The sequence below is a fragment of the Pseudophryne corroboree genome, chromosome 1, assembly GCF_028390025.1.
Source record: "Pseudophryne corroboree isolate aPseCor3 chromosome 1, aPseCor3.hap2, whole genome shotgun sequence".
Lineage (NCBI taxonomy): Eukaryota > Metazoa > Chordata > Amphibia > Anura > Myobatrachidae > Pseudophryne > Pseudophryne corroboree.
Genome location: NC_086444.1, coordinates 769,263,661 through 769,278,988, shown reverse-complemented (window position 1 = coordinate 769,278,988; position 15,328 = coordinate 769,263,661). Strand labels below are relative to the sequence as shown.

Here is a 15,328-nt window from a genome sequence, read left to right as displayed (position 1 = left end):
GACTGGTCCCACAGTAACACACTGCATGGGTAGGAGCTGGGTACAGGGTGGAGGAGTGCCCTGGAGGTGGGAAGAGAAGGGCTGTGGGTAGGGAGGAGTTGGAGCACCCGGAAAAGGGATTACCTCCATCCTGACACAGCCTAAATGGTGACTGCACTGCGCCCCATGACCCAGTACATTGACTGGAGCTTCTCAAATATTTGGGGGTGGGGGCAAGCCACCCCCCGTTCCGATACCTATGCTACTATATAGAGATTTGTTTTCCTGTTCTATTTGTATGCAGTATTCTAAGCCCTTCACAAGAAAAAGAGGTAATTCGGACAGAGAAAATATATGTTAGTAGACTAACATTCACTGTGAAGGGGCAGGTGAAGTTACCCACCATTTCCTGTTGGCTATCTATCGCCACTTATCATATTAAGAGTAGTGGAAAATACATGAGAATCCCACCAATAAACCAAGTACTTCCTTTCTAATGTTATCTCAGGGTACAGTGAATAATTTTTTTGGCGCAATATAGTTTTCTCAACTCATGCCTATAATCACGTCTGTTGTCACGGTCTTTACAACGCAGAAACTATGAAGTATTTTCACATTTCATCTAAAAATATTGCCTAATATTCCTATTGCTGAGTTTTGCCATATAGCAATTTTGGAAATAACGGTGAGCCAGCTGGAGGTGAAAAATCTTTCCGGAAATAAAAATGAAACACACCGAGACCTATTAATAACACATTGTTAAGGCTAGAGAATATTTCATTTCTTGGCAGCGTTGTCAGTAATTGTTTTTCCCCATGAGCGAAATGATTTTGTCCATGTTTATGTGCTCAAAGTCAGTTTTTGCATGCAATGGAATATTACCACTATTATAATCCAACCACATCCATTTTGCAGCATCATGTCTGCCACCTAAACGACACACAGCAATAACAACAGGGGGAGTCACAATATAAAGAGTTTTTGGTGTACATACTGTATCTTTTGTAGTAATATAAAGTATTTTCCACAGTTAACTAAACTGTTTTAATCTTCCATTTCCCAATCATACCTTGACTGGAAGTCTCACCAACGCAATAGAGTTTACAAGTGGAAGATGGCTGTAATTATCAGCCCTGCATTGGACAGGGTGTTCCTCCACGGCTCAGAAATGTTTACATAATGGTCTTCCAATATCTCATAGTAATAGTAGAAACCTTTCTATTTTAGGGATTGGATTTCCACTGTTCAAAGCAACACATTTTAGAAATAATAATGAAATAATGAGAAACCATTAGGGTTAAGGCTTATGAGAATGTTTAGATTTTGAGCATTAGTCAGGGTTATGGTCAGGTGTAATTACATACATGATTACTTTTCAGGACTCCCTTTTGGAAGATCCCAGAGAGGAGGGCCAAGACACAAGTGTGCAGGACGTTATGCCATGATTCACATTATAGCTGCCTCATACACTGGAGACAACATACTAGTATGGACAAGCATAAACAATTTATATTAAATTAGATGAGCGGAGCAAGAAAGGACTATGACACGGAACAGTGCAACTAGACAAGACCCCATGAAAAATATCAATATAAGGACAGAAGCAAAATGCAAAAACAAAGTAAATGCTTAATCATTAGAAGGGAAATTGGAAATATGATGAATGGGTTGCTTGTTCTGCAGACTGCTCTGCCACAGAGACCAAGGCAGCAAATTTGTAAAAACACATAGTTCCCGCTGGTCACCACCAAGAGGGCAATACCTGCGAGAAAGCCTCAGATCATGTCTCCTGAGAGTTGCAGATAACATTTGTGGGTGCAATCAGCTGTAAGCCAGATCATTGCTCCACACCTCAGGAGCACAGTAGAGGTTGCTGAGAGACAGGGCAGTCAATTAGTGCAGCAAAGCAGACTGAAAATGGAGCTGTCATCAGTGGTCCTGTGATGTGTGGCCAGTAATAATGGCATCTGAGCCAAGCTACTTTTGCCCTTATATTTTAATTAATTTCTAGTATATATCTGGATAGTTTCTGAAATAAAAAAGGTATTCCTAGTGAATATGTTTAAAAGAGAACATAGGATAACTAGCCCCATCATATGAGGGGAAACACATGGCAATGTAAGCACTATTAGAGAAGGAGATAGATAGATAGATAGATAGATAGATAGATAGATAGATAGATAGATAGATAGATAGATAGATAGATAGATAGATGAGGGATCTGTATTTTAACCCTTTTTTATTTTAACCTACTGAAGCCTGCACAGTCCATACTGAGTAGTGCTTTTGGTCGGGTGCTTTCTTATTGGTTTTGACCTTATACTTGCTATCAGTATTGAACTGAAAGATCCAAACCGACGGCCTGAGCTACAAAAACACACTGACATCACAGTTGGTTTCAACTGACAATAAAAAACAATGATTAGTAAATATTGTTTAGTGACAAACATGAAAGTGATAAAGCGGGGTACACACTACACAATGTGTTTACCCAACAACATCGTGCGGGGGGTGTTATCAGCAAGTGCATACACCCTTGCCAATGCTGGCAACGACGGAGCGACTGTGGCAGCCATGCTGCAGTCGGCAGCATGTCCCTCACTGCAATGTTTCCGCATGGCCCTCGCTAGCAATGTCTTCCAGGAAAAGGTTGGTGGAGCCACTGATAACCACTGCTCTGCTCTGCACACAACATATATAAAGTGCAGGGAGGTGAGCCAGGTGCTGCCTATCACTGGGCACTCCCCCAAAATGCAGAAGACAGGGTCGTGCCTTGAGGCCATGCCCCCTCCCATCTGAAGCCATGCCCCTCCACCCAAGGCCATGCAGATACACGCGCCGAGGGTCCTGAATCCATGGAGCAAAATTTGGGAGGTACGCTATGGAAACTCACATTTGCATAAAGTAGAAAATCAGGCTTCAGCGACTACCCTCATATACAGCGACCTTATGTCCTATTCAAAATCAGCCCTTTTGTATGTTGAATTCATTTCCTTACTATAGATATGAAAATAATTACAGATAACTGCATTTTTCATTTCTGCCTCCTCTTAATTTAGAAATATAGAAATGTATGTGTTGTTATCATGTAGCATAAAAAAATACATAAATGTATGACCCAAACTGGGTGCTAATATCATATAGCTTAGGACTACCAAGCAGACACACCTTGGCGTGACTGGTATCTGCGACTAGGTGCGCCCCGCCGGGTGCAGCACCAGGAACGAATGGGATGCACGTGCGTTGTAGATGCACACGCGCCCCATTCACTTTGAATGGGAGCGTCTGTGTACACTCGGCGACGGGCCTAAGCGCAGGCGCGCCTAGGCACACCGCTCGCCCCTGCCTGCGATGTAGCCATACTCAATGAACGTGGTTCCATCTGTACCACGTATTAGCAAATATATGAAACTGAGATCTCTGCATTGCTATTATCATGTAGTATGTGAATCTCATTTGCTGGTCCTTTACAGTGTGCTGGGGAAATTTGTGTTGTGTCTTTATTGTCTAGAGTAGTCACTTCCTTGTATGCACCTGTGATTGACCAATAAATTGATTGTACAATTGCCATTGTTATACTTGGCTACACAGAACAAGATGTGTAAAAATTGTGGGGTAACCTGAATAAATGTGGTCTGGGTCATAAGCAGTGAAAGGATTAAGTAAGGAAATATGTTTACACAAATTATACATTTTTCTGGAATACAGCGACCACTCCTTTTACATATATTTGCCTTTATTGTTAAACACATTTCTGCCTCTCATTCCTCAATAGTAAAGTGATCATAACACACCTTCTTCCTTTTACTGAGCCTTTATGAATATGATATGTGTTGTAAAATATGCAGAGAAGATCCACAAAATTTCAAAGTCAACTTTGAAAGTTGATCTCTAACAGCTTTTACAGGCAGTTGAGAAAACATACAAAAAACGTAATCTTACCTCTCAGATGACAGGATTATTTTAAGTCAGGAAGCCAAGTAGATATTGAGCTGTTGTTCTGGATGAAGAGAATTAAATTAACCCATGTGTTGTTTTCATATCATGTCAGAATTAAGGACGATGAATCATTGCTACTCTATTTAATACGGAAATACAAGGAATAATGCAATATACCATTACATGACTATGGTGTCCTTAGCAATTTACATTCAAAACAAAATAAAAGCATGCTATAAAGTCATAGTAGATACATAATTATATTATCAAGTTTAAGTTCATACCGGATGCCAACTAAACCTATTCATTGTGACAAACTGGAAACTGGGCAACTTTGCTTATAAAGTGACAAAGAGTGTTACTGTGTTCCTTGTACAGTATCTACTTAGAACATTTCAGTTAATGCTGATATTGAGGCTTTTATTTACACATTTCCTCCAATGGATGGGTGATCACCTGTTACAATCACAAGATGTAGTATCTTCAAGACCTATAACATTCCACAAAGTCTGATTACAACAAGAATAAATCTCCAAGCAATCTAGCTTTAGGGTCCTACCTGTATATGAAAGCTAATATTAAATGAAGCATATACTATTATATTTTGCATACACAAAGGTCACATAAATGTATGATCCAGTGGCAAATCTTTATTGTTATAGTCATTGTACGGATATATAAAAATAGGTATAGATATAAAAAGTACTAACACATTTCTACACTATCACCATAATAATATAGTGGTTTATTCCCAATAGGACTCACAGTTGATTCTGAGTTGCACATGAGTCACCCATAGGTATTATTATTTCACTATACCTAACTAAACTATATGATTAAAGATTTTTTTTTTTAATAATAGAGGTCACAGACTAATTTATTGATTGAATTGTAATTAAATGATTAAATATGTCTAGTGGCAAGAAAAAACTGCTATTTTTAATAGTGCTATTAATAATATTTAAATAAATGGAGCTGTATTCCACCTTAGCACAAACAGGATTGGTAGTACCTTCCCCCTTTAATTGACCTAGTATTTGTCCCTCCATGAGACAGAAACCAGGCCTTCTCCTGAAGGAAAATGCCACCCAAGCACTCTTGGGCTGCTTTCCGACAAAACCGGGTTTACAGGCTCATAGAATGAAGGTCCGAGGTCAAAAGGTTTGGTAAGCTAATTTATACTTCTGTGCCCCCAGCGTACTTCTGCGCATGCTGCTTGCACATTATGCCCACAATTGTAGTGTTGCGTAGGACACAGCAGCCGGTGACTGACAGAGGTAGGCTGTCAGCAACACATCAGAAAACCCTCACTGGAGAGGTAAGTAATGTTATAAACCAATGGCCTATTTGCAAGGGCTGCTGGGAGCTGTAGTTTATTTGGCATTTTTTCACTGTACTGTGAAGCGGTGCGGTGCCAGACACCAGCGACAATGGCACTTATGCTGTGTGCGTCCCTGGCAGGCAACTACTGTAACGTCTAGATACCAGGAGGCAGACATGGTACTGTAGCATCTCCCTGGCTACGCCGCTGAGTCAGGGCATCCTAAAACTAGCCCTGCCGCCACCATTACAGTGACCTCTACAAAACAATAAGAAAGAAAATACAGTAGAGCTGTAATGAAAAGTTGCAAACCTTTTCCAGTTAAATGGACCCCATTTGAAGTATAAAAACTAACCTCCTCAAAAGGCAAATGGAGATGCCTCATAACACTCCCACCTAATCTTAGGACAATCCTAAAAACTGTGGCATTGACATTACATTGGACACTATCCAACATCACTCTCCCTTACATACACCTTCAAAATCTAAGAAGTATCATTGTCAGACAACAAACACCACTTATGGCTAACAGTCCAAAAGCACTTTTAGATCCTGCTTTATACTATTGATATGCTCAATGCCATTACAAGTTTCCAAATTGTTCCCCCCTAAGTGAATCACTAACTTATTAGTGTTCCCAACCCTTCCTTCAGCCAACAAGAGGTGGTCACAAAAACAAACTCATGTTTTTCCTTTTCCACTAAACCATATAAGCATAACCAAGCAAAAAGTGGACCCTACCAGCTAATGGATGTTTACTGACCCAATATAACAATGACCAGCTAACCACACCGACAGGACTTCCCATTTAAGCATGTAAGAAAAGGTCCCGACATCAGTCAATAATTAAGACATGAAAAAACCTAGCCATGGAAGGTAGAATAGGTGTTGGGTGGTCCAGATGAACATGAAAACCACAAAAACCTATTTGAGGGCAAAACTGAAAAGAACTTCCTTCCCCTAAAGTTGAGGGAGGCTTAAGGCCATGGGTTTCCCAAAACAACTTGCCACTAACTAGATACTTTCTACACCTAAAATAGTTCTTGTAAGCTGATAACTTCCACCAATCTAACTGCTTTATGAAGTGGATGGAAGAACTTATTGCTGCTGCAAATTCAACTCTACATGTATAAATGTCATAATGCTCAACCGGCGAACCCAAAACAACCAAACTACTTATCAAAAATGTATTCATACTGATATCTGGACAGCAGCAAAAAGTAAGCCACTGAACATCACCTTTTTTTCTGTAATGGGCAAAAGCACGCAGCTAATGCTACAGAACAAACCAGCAGTACCGGTTGTGCTGGAACTGATATCCAACGCCCCCTAACTCAAATGGTTCTTTGTAGACCTATAACTCTTACATAAAATCAACTCAGATTTAACAATAACATTGGCAAACAACCCACCTGTTGTCTTGGAACTTTTCAAGTGTCACAAACTCATCTACCCAAAATCCCCAAAAAAAGAGCAGCAAAAAGGCTAAACTATACAGTGCAATTTCGTATTCCCCTGCCACAATGCCTGAGACCACAATGATCAAGTACGTCAAAAGTCCCAAATCAATAGGCTTGCAGGAATCCCCTGGACCTGCTGGTTCCATAGCGCATTCCTTCAACAATTTTAAAAGCAAGAACGACTTGGTCAGTAAACTGTATAAACACGAAAAATAAGATATACCGGCAAAAGCAGCATACATGACCACATTTGAATACCCTAGCCCATTCCAACCCCAAACAAACCCCAACACAAAATCATAAAGCATCTTATCTCCCTTACCAATTAATGCAAGAAAACCCTGACAGTCCCTCCAAGCTTCCGAATAAGTATTCTGCATACCCAGAGCCATAGACTTCAACATGAGTCCTTCTGCCTGACATGACCAGGACAAGATAGGCCAGATGAAAAAACCAAGTGTGTAAGCAACTGAAACCAAGCCCCACTGAAAAATTGTTCTCAACCCCTGGAACGTACAGAGCTTTAATAAACATAAGATCCTGTCATCTGGTTAATGAAAGCCTGCACAACATCTTTTTGCATCAAAAAAACAATCCGCCGGTTTGAAAAGCCTAACTGCCACCACAGTTAGAAACAGATCCAACAGCCAAATGTTTGCAGTTAATCCTGCATCCCAGGATTCACTCTTGAAAAATGTGCCAAAACTGATAGAACCTGAAGCATCTGTAAATAACTGGACTCGGAGTTGTCAATCGACTGGGACAGCCAAATCCAAACAGCCATTAAATTCATGCAAGAATGCCAGCCAAATGAGCAAATCCTCCTTCAATCTGCACGTTTTACTTCTGCCACACCTGCAGTGCAACATGGGTTTACCAAGGCACAAAGTTATTTGTTCTTCTTTGCTTTGCTCTCAACTCCGAATCAGTCCTAAAGTGCTGATTATATATTTCAGTTTATTAATTTTTCTACAGAAACACATATTGCCGAGTTACCAAAAATACTAGTGATGAGCGGGTTCGGTTTTACTCGGTTTTACTCGGTTCTCAAAACAGAATCTTATTGGCTCACGGATGTCACGTGTTTTGGATAGCCCGTAAGATTCTGTTTTGAGAACCGAGTAAAACCGAGTAAAACCAAATCCGCTCATCACTAAAAAATACTGGTGTTACTTATGTTATAGTAAAAAAAACAAAAAATATTTAAACACAGTCTGATTCCAGAATGCAGAAAAATATATTCGCTGTTCACTGATACTAATTTCCAATAAGAGATGTTGGCCAATACAAGTATCATGTCAATCCAGTAAAAATGGATGGAAAAATAACACTATGTACTAATTAGCCATAACTGTTATGCTTCATAAGCAAACTATTTCCCAGTCTACAATGAAAAAACATCAGAAACTAATAAAAAAAAGCAAACGTGCCAATTAATATATACATGCCTTGTTCAATTTGCCATGAAAGAAAAGTAATGTTCTCTCCAAATAGCCTTAATGGAGTGTGCAACATGATTTAGTACCAAGTCTGATTAGTGGAACTCCCAACACATGGTCTGATTGGAAGTTGTATGTTATTTTTTTTAAATCAAATATTGAAAAGAACTCAGTGTTCTCTTAAGAATATACATATGGTAAACAAAGTAAGTTAAATTCTATACAAAATGAGTTTTGTTGAAACTGGCAGTTAAAACTGTTGTAAAGACTGCTTCTCAAAAAAACAAAAAAACAAAACCCAAAACACTTTGTTATATGCTATAAAGGAAACACTTGCAGCAGAAGACACAGTAGGCTCCACTCAAAACAGTAAAAATAATAAGATATTACATAGTGGACTATTAAGAAAAGTATAAAATACCTTTTATTGCAAGCTAAATTATTTTCTAGAATTGTCTTCAAATGTTGTGCTTTCAAGTTTTGCTAACACAATTTAAGAAAATATGAAAGGCATCATACCACTTCTGATATCCGTGAGAGGTGCAAGGAACTCACATGAGAATTAGGAATGAGGTTGGTTTATTTCAGATGAGATCTATGCCTGTTTAAATGTTCAGTGCTTTTTACTGGAGTACCCTTGTTATACACAACTGAATATGATTTTATCTTCTCACAAAGTAGCTCTTTATGCTTTTTTTCCCTCTGATTTTGGCGCTAGCAGCACTAGGGCTGGATTTTAGGAAGGATAAAAGCATTTGTTTTTGGTTTCAAATTTCTAATAATAATAATAATAATAATAATAATAATAATAAATATACTATATATATATATATATATATATATTTATATATATATTTCAATCAAATACCACTGACTCATCACAAAATCTCCTGAACCACAAGGACTAGGAACTTGAAATTTGGATAGTAGCTTGCTTTTATATAACGGCTGAGCTATGGGAGTGGGAACAAATATACGAATGGAGAGCTGACGTGTCTATAAAATGTATTGATAGCTTTCATTTAAAACAAAGAGTATCCACAATGGATTAAAAACATATATATAATATGCTTAATACACTGAATTGCCGTAACTTATGAGTCAACAGAAACCATATACATTGGTGAAAAAATACCAGATCGTGGAATAATTATATGGCTAGATATTAAAACAGATAATAGTGGCTGAGAGAGCAGCAACTGTTGCAATTGTGGTGGTTGTAACTATAATAAGTTACAATGTGTCCTGGACATGAGTACTTTTCAAGACCGTAGATGGATTGTGTGTGTAAGAATAATCCACTCACTATTGCAATACAGACGTAATGTTCAATTCCACAAATAGAGATCAGTGTTCCCAGTGCCAATCTGGTGAATCCAGTGGTAAATGCAGTAGTTTTTACCTCTCCCATGGCCTGGTATAACCGAGCGTCCTCGGTTGTGATGTCCTGCAGTGCCCACTCCGTTGCTTGGCGGGGAGAGGATTGTGCAGCAGTGCACTCAGATGAGCCACTTGGTGGTGGTGGGGAACTGCGTCGGGATCAGTGGGTTGTGCCGCTCGTGATTGCTGTAAAGCCGATATTGAGAAAGTCACGTGGAGCGTGACGAAACGCGTTAGTTTCCTCTCTGGCTGATACACTAATTACCGGTTTGTGAAACGGCCCACATGCGTTCGCACACTTGCAAAGCTAAAATACACTCCCCCTATAGGCGGCGACTATCTGATCGCAGCAGTGCAAAAATCGCCTGCTAGCGATCAGGTCTGAATTAGGCCCAGTGTCTCAATTATCAGAGGTTAACCTGCCACTTGAACTAAACATTGCCGAACCTCTCAGAGTGCATTAGGAGGAAAGGAGACATAGATAGCCTGTATTTTGACTCTTAAATGCAAAACTCAATAGTAAGCAACTGCTTATCTACTGTGTAAAGGGTACCGACATATGTCCCTATTGTGCCTCTCTGCACTGAGAGAGGTGGAATGGAGGAGTGAAGGGGTGGGCTGGTGAAATAAATGAATTTGAAAGGGAAATTTTATTTGTCAAACAATGGTAAAACATTCTGAATAAATTCACATAGATCCATATACAATAAAAGCGATATCTGCTTGACTGGTTAAGATTTTTTCCAAATCAGCTAGGAAATTGTCTTTTTTTTATGATTGAATTACAGTATGTCAAGAACAGTATTTATTTTTAACACAGTACTTCATAAAAATAGCATTTTTTCTGGTATACTGTGCATGAACCTTAGGCCATCCATAATTGGAGGTCTTGTATCAATATTCCTAATCAATATGGCATCACCATAAGCAAAATCATCCATGAAAGCAGGTTTTGCTTTTTCTCCGATATCTATTACTAGCGATATTTTCCAATGTATTGATAAACCATTGTTTTGAATCGATGATCGAGAGAAAAAAAAAACTCTGGTGTTCGAAGCTCTAATAAGTTTGTATGTCCCCAGCATCTGCTCTTCTCTAGCCTCCGGGTATACACTGAAGAAGCAGAAGAGCTGCTGACTTTGCATTTTTGCAGCGGCTGCTTATCTCTGCAGCTGCCTTATGCACACTGTGGGCAGTGCTGCATTTACAGATGGTTGAGGGATGCTACTGGGCTGCCGCGATCACTGCTAGTCGCAGTGAACGGGACACACTGGTACAGAAGGCACGGCTACTGTGAGCCATGTCTGCTCTCTTTACATTGCAGTGTTGGCTACTGTGGTGCTGTCAGTTGGTGGGTGCCATCGTGCTACTGGATCACTGTGGCCAGCAGTGGGGGGGGAGGGGGGCTCACTCAGGTGGAGCCATGGGCGCAGATTAGTGGATGCTGGGAGATTATCTTCTGGCAGCCACTCACTGGGTGTTTCTGACTGGTCACATTGCTTGTGACTGGGTGGTATTCAGGTGACCGGCGGTCAGAAGACTGATGGTCACATGACCTCCACCAACATCCCACCCCCTCACTATCCCGACGGTTGGCATGCCGTCTAACAGGGACTGTTTCCACTCATGGGTGTCCACGACACCCATACAGTGGGAATAGAACCCGTGGTGACCGCAAGGGGCTTCTGCACTTGACCCCTCCGCCGGGATCCCGGCATTGGTATGCTGACCAGCGGTCTCCTGACCTCTAGTCAGCCTAACCACTTCCTTTGTGACCTTGTCAGGAAAAGCCCAGCCTGGCATGGTTGCAAACAATGCTAGGCAAGTAGTTAAAAACATGTACCATTTCGTTTCCTATACAAATGCCTCAGGCAAATTGTGCGTGCTAGAGATATATCATAGCTATAGTAAAGTAAAGAGTGGTAGTAAGCTGCCACTAAACTTTACATTTGGACATTTTATATATTTTATTTCTAAAGTGCAAAATTAGTGCTCACAATGAAGGATTTGTGATTACAGCAAATGAAATACAATGACATGGAACAGCAGATAAAGGAGACTGAGAAAACCAGTTTACAATCAAAGTGGAGGGGAAATCTTTTTATATTTATATTTGTAGCTGCTGGTCTGGAAACTCGTTCATGGAAATAGATGTGAGACAAGCAGTACTCTGGGGCAAAACCATAAACGTTTACTTTACTTAGTATTAAACAGTAAAATAGATACATAGATTGATATACATACAAACAGGGCCGCCATCAGGGGGGTGCTGGTGGCACAGCTGTCCAGGGCCCAGCTTCTCTGACAGAGAGAGGAGGGCCCGGGATGCTCATGCAGCCACCTGCCCGCCCGCTGCCGTTCCGCGGTCATCCCCGCTGTTCTGCCGCTGTTCTTTGAACCACCAGCAGCTCTGTATTGAAAACTTCCATCCCAAAATGGCCACCGCCACAGAGGAGACAGTAATTCAAGATACTAGAGGAGCACTTTTGGGAGGGACGTTTTCAATATAGTTGCAGGTAGGGTTGCCACCTCTCTCTGATTTCCTGGATTCTCCATGATTTGGTGGCAACCCTCCAGGAGGCTTTTCCCTTCACTCGGATTCCTGGATTCTCCAGGAATAAGGGGACCCTGGGAGCATCAGCAATGCTCCTTGGCAGCAGAGGAACTCAGTGAACTACAGTGACTGTCTCGCGAGGATGATGACATCAAGTCTTGCGAGAGTGTGTTCAGCCCAGACTGAGCCGAAGCTGCCATCGGCAGCTCTTCCTCAGCGTTTTCGCGGCCTGCGGTGGTGAAGTAACGCCGGCCCGGCTCATGTGAGAAGAGCAACGAGAGCTGACAGGCATGTCACACATATATTTATAATTTAATGAGCTTGCATGAAACAAATAGAGGCTCAAGTTATACATAGATATATGTATATTTTTTAATCACTAACATACACCTTTTAGTAATGCATTTGTTTGTTTAACCTGTTGAAGCTTGATATTGATTAGGCTGTGTGCAACACTTACACTTCCATGGTTCTTCACTCTTTCACACAATGTAGTTTTAAGGCACCAAATGCCTGTAATTTATCCAAGTGACGACTATTATATTCCTATTTATATAGTTACACTGTTTCATTTAGATTGTTTGTGCATAAAGTATTTTATAACTATGGTACATCACTTTATTTACATGAACATTGCTTGGTGCTGCGTGAGCGGTAGGGGGGGGTGGATCTCCAGAAATCAATGCTGCATGAGGTGGCAACCCTAGCTGCAGGAGGACGGAGGAAAGCAGCAGAACAGCGGGGATGGAGGCGAGCAGGCAGTGGCATCAGCATACCGGGCCCTCCCGACAGCGGCACATGTATGTATGCATCATACTTGCCTACCTGACCCTCTCCATGAGGGAGAAAATGCTCTGTTCCTGAACTTTCCTGGTAATGTATGATTGCCATCACCTGTGGTGAGCTAGTTGATTGATAAGAAAGGTGTTTCACCACAGGTGATGGCAATCATACATTACCAGGAAAGTCCAGGAACAGAGCATTTTCTCCCTCATGGAGAGGGTCAGGTAGGCAAGTATGGTATGCATGCATGTATGTGTATATAACACACACACACACGTTAACTGGTGCAATTCTAAAGCAGACTCCTCCACAGTGGTGGTGGTGGTGGTGGTGGGGGGGGGGGGGCTGCCTATTCTGTCAGTCCCAGGCCCCGCAATTTTAGATGGCAGCCCTGCATACAAATATCAATATCTGCCTACGTGGACTTGGTACTTATCTGACCTAGTATAAGAACATAAACAGAGCTCCTCAGGCTCTATAAAATCTATTAATCTCAAAATCATTTAACATTTAATATACTGTAGGGCACAGGTTCTCAAACTCGGTCCTCAGGAACCCACACAGTGCATGTTTTGCAGGTCTCCTCACAGAATCACAAGTGAAATAATTAACTACACCTGCGGACCTTTTAAAATGTGTCAGTGAGTAATTAATACACCTGTGCACCTGCTGGGTTACCTGCAAAACATACACTGTGTGGGTTCCTGAGGACCGAGTTTGAGAACCTATGTTGTAGGGCAGTTGTTCTCAACCTCAGTCCTCAAGTATCCCCAACAGTTCATGTTTTCCAGGTCTCCTCACAGGATTTGTACCAGTGAACAAGCCTTAAAGAGGTGAAACGGGCCGTCAGGTCAGCGTGGGCATAGGGCCTTAAGTAGCCCAGACCGACAGAGGGGGAAGCCGGATCCATTAAGGGCCCATATGTGCTTAATACTTTTATATACTGCAGCCATTTTTTGTATTATTATTTAATGTGCAGGCTTTCCTTTGATCAGTAACTTGATGACTGATGAATATTTTCTGATGTTTATGTTTTTTGCTTAACATACCAGCTGTGTTTTAATTTGTAGCTCAATCCCAAATAAGGGATTATTTATATACAGATGAATTACCTGTGTAAACTGGAATAACTATATGGGAGGATAATATCTTTCATAGCGCCTACAAGTTGAATGACTTTTGGAATTTGAGCAATTGTTAGCCATATATAACAGTTCATTAAGCTGCTATTTAGGATTTTTTCTAGCACCAATAATATATAGATATAATCACCATATTCTGAATAGATATTAAACTCACAGGATAATTTTGGCTTTTGTTGTGAGAAATTATCTATTTTTTTGATTTATCAGTTCATTCATCCCTACAGATCTTGCTGCACATTTATTTATCTACATACTTTTTCTTCTCTAACTGTGCGTAAACTTTTTTCTCCTCTATCAATGTGCTCTCTCATCCAGAACTAGTCCTTCCTGGAATCAGAAAAATATATAATTATCTCTTTTGGACAGCAGAAGCACAATTCTTATTCCTAGATATCAGTACTCTCTCATTCAGCAGATTACTGCCATACTCCATAGGGGACGCCCAATCCTCATCCGATCTTGGAAGCAATTCTATGGTAGGCCTGGTTAGTAATTGTTTGGGAGACCGCCAGTGAATACCAGGTGCAGTAAACGTATGAGATGAAAAGCAGAAGGAAGTTATCTCTTTAATTTTCCACTACTTATTCTTCTGACTACCATTCAACGTCTATGCTATGGAGCATTTCATCCAGTAGTTGGCCTAAAATTGATCAAGCCAGCTAAAACAGTGAAATAATATTGAGCTGAAATATTTGTAATAGACATCGGGAAAAATGTATTCTGCCCTAAATAGCAGTCATAGTAAAATGCCTTATGGTAACACCATTGCCCAATACTAGAGCAGAGGGTGTCTTAACCTACATAGGCAACACTTTTTCTTCAAACAAAGAATGACATGCAACTTTAAGGACCAACAATAAGGGCACCCCCAGGAGGGATTATTAACCATTCTAATAATTGTTTTAAGATAAGCTGGTTGTTGTTACCTATTATAATTTTTAGTATATTTTCACCAAGGCGCTTAGTAGTTCTACTTTCCATGCACTATAATAAATTAAATTGGTGCATCGGTAAAAGCAATCAGAATTACTCACTTGTTGTATTTTTTTAAAATCACATTTATTTTATATAATAATAATACTACAATAAAAGTTAAGTTTTAACGTCTATTTTCATATAAGAGTGCTCCAGCACAGAGTCTTTCTTTTTCTCTTCTCTTTCAATGTTCACTCCTCACAGGATTGCAAGTGAAATAATTTACTCCACCTGTGGGTCTTTTATAATGTGTCAGTGAGTAATTAATACACCAGTTCAACTGCTAGGTGACCTGGAAAATATGAACTGTTGGGGGCACTTGAGGAGCGAGGTTGAGAACCACTGCTGTAGGC

The 15,328-nt window shown here is 40.4% G+C and overlaps 1 protein-coding gene across 7 annotated transcripts in view; it reads right to left on the bottom strand.

Moving 5' to 3' along the window:
- Positions 1–15,328, bottom strand: part of BMPR1B (bone morphogenetic protein receptor type 1B) — an 804,535-nt gene that overhangs the window by 366,389 nt on the left and 422,818 nt on the right. The window contains exon 5 of one of the 7 annotated variants that reach the window (XM_063917476.1): positions 3,922–3,979. The exons of the other annotated variants lie outside the window; for them this stretch is intronic. The gene's annotated coding sequence lies outside the window, so the exon portion shown is untranslated. The remainder of the gene's footprint in view (positions 1–3,921; positions 3,980–15,328) is intronic. 7 annotated transcript variants of the gene reach the window in all.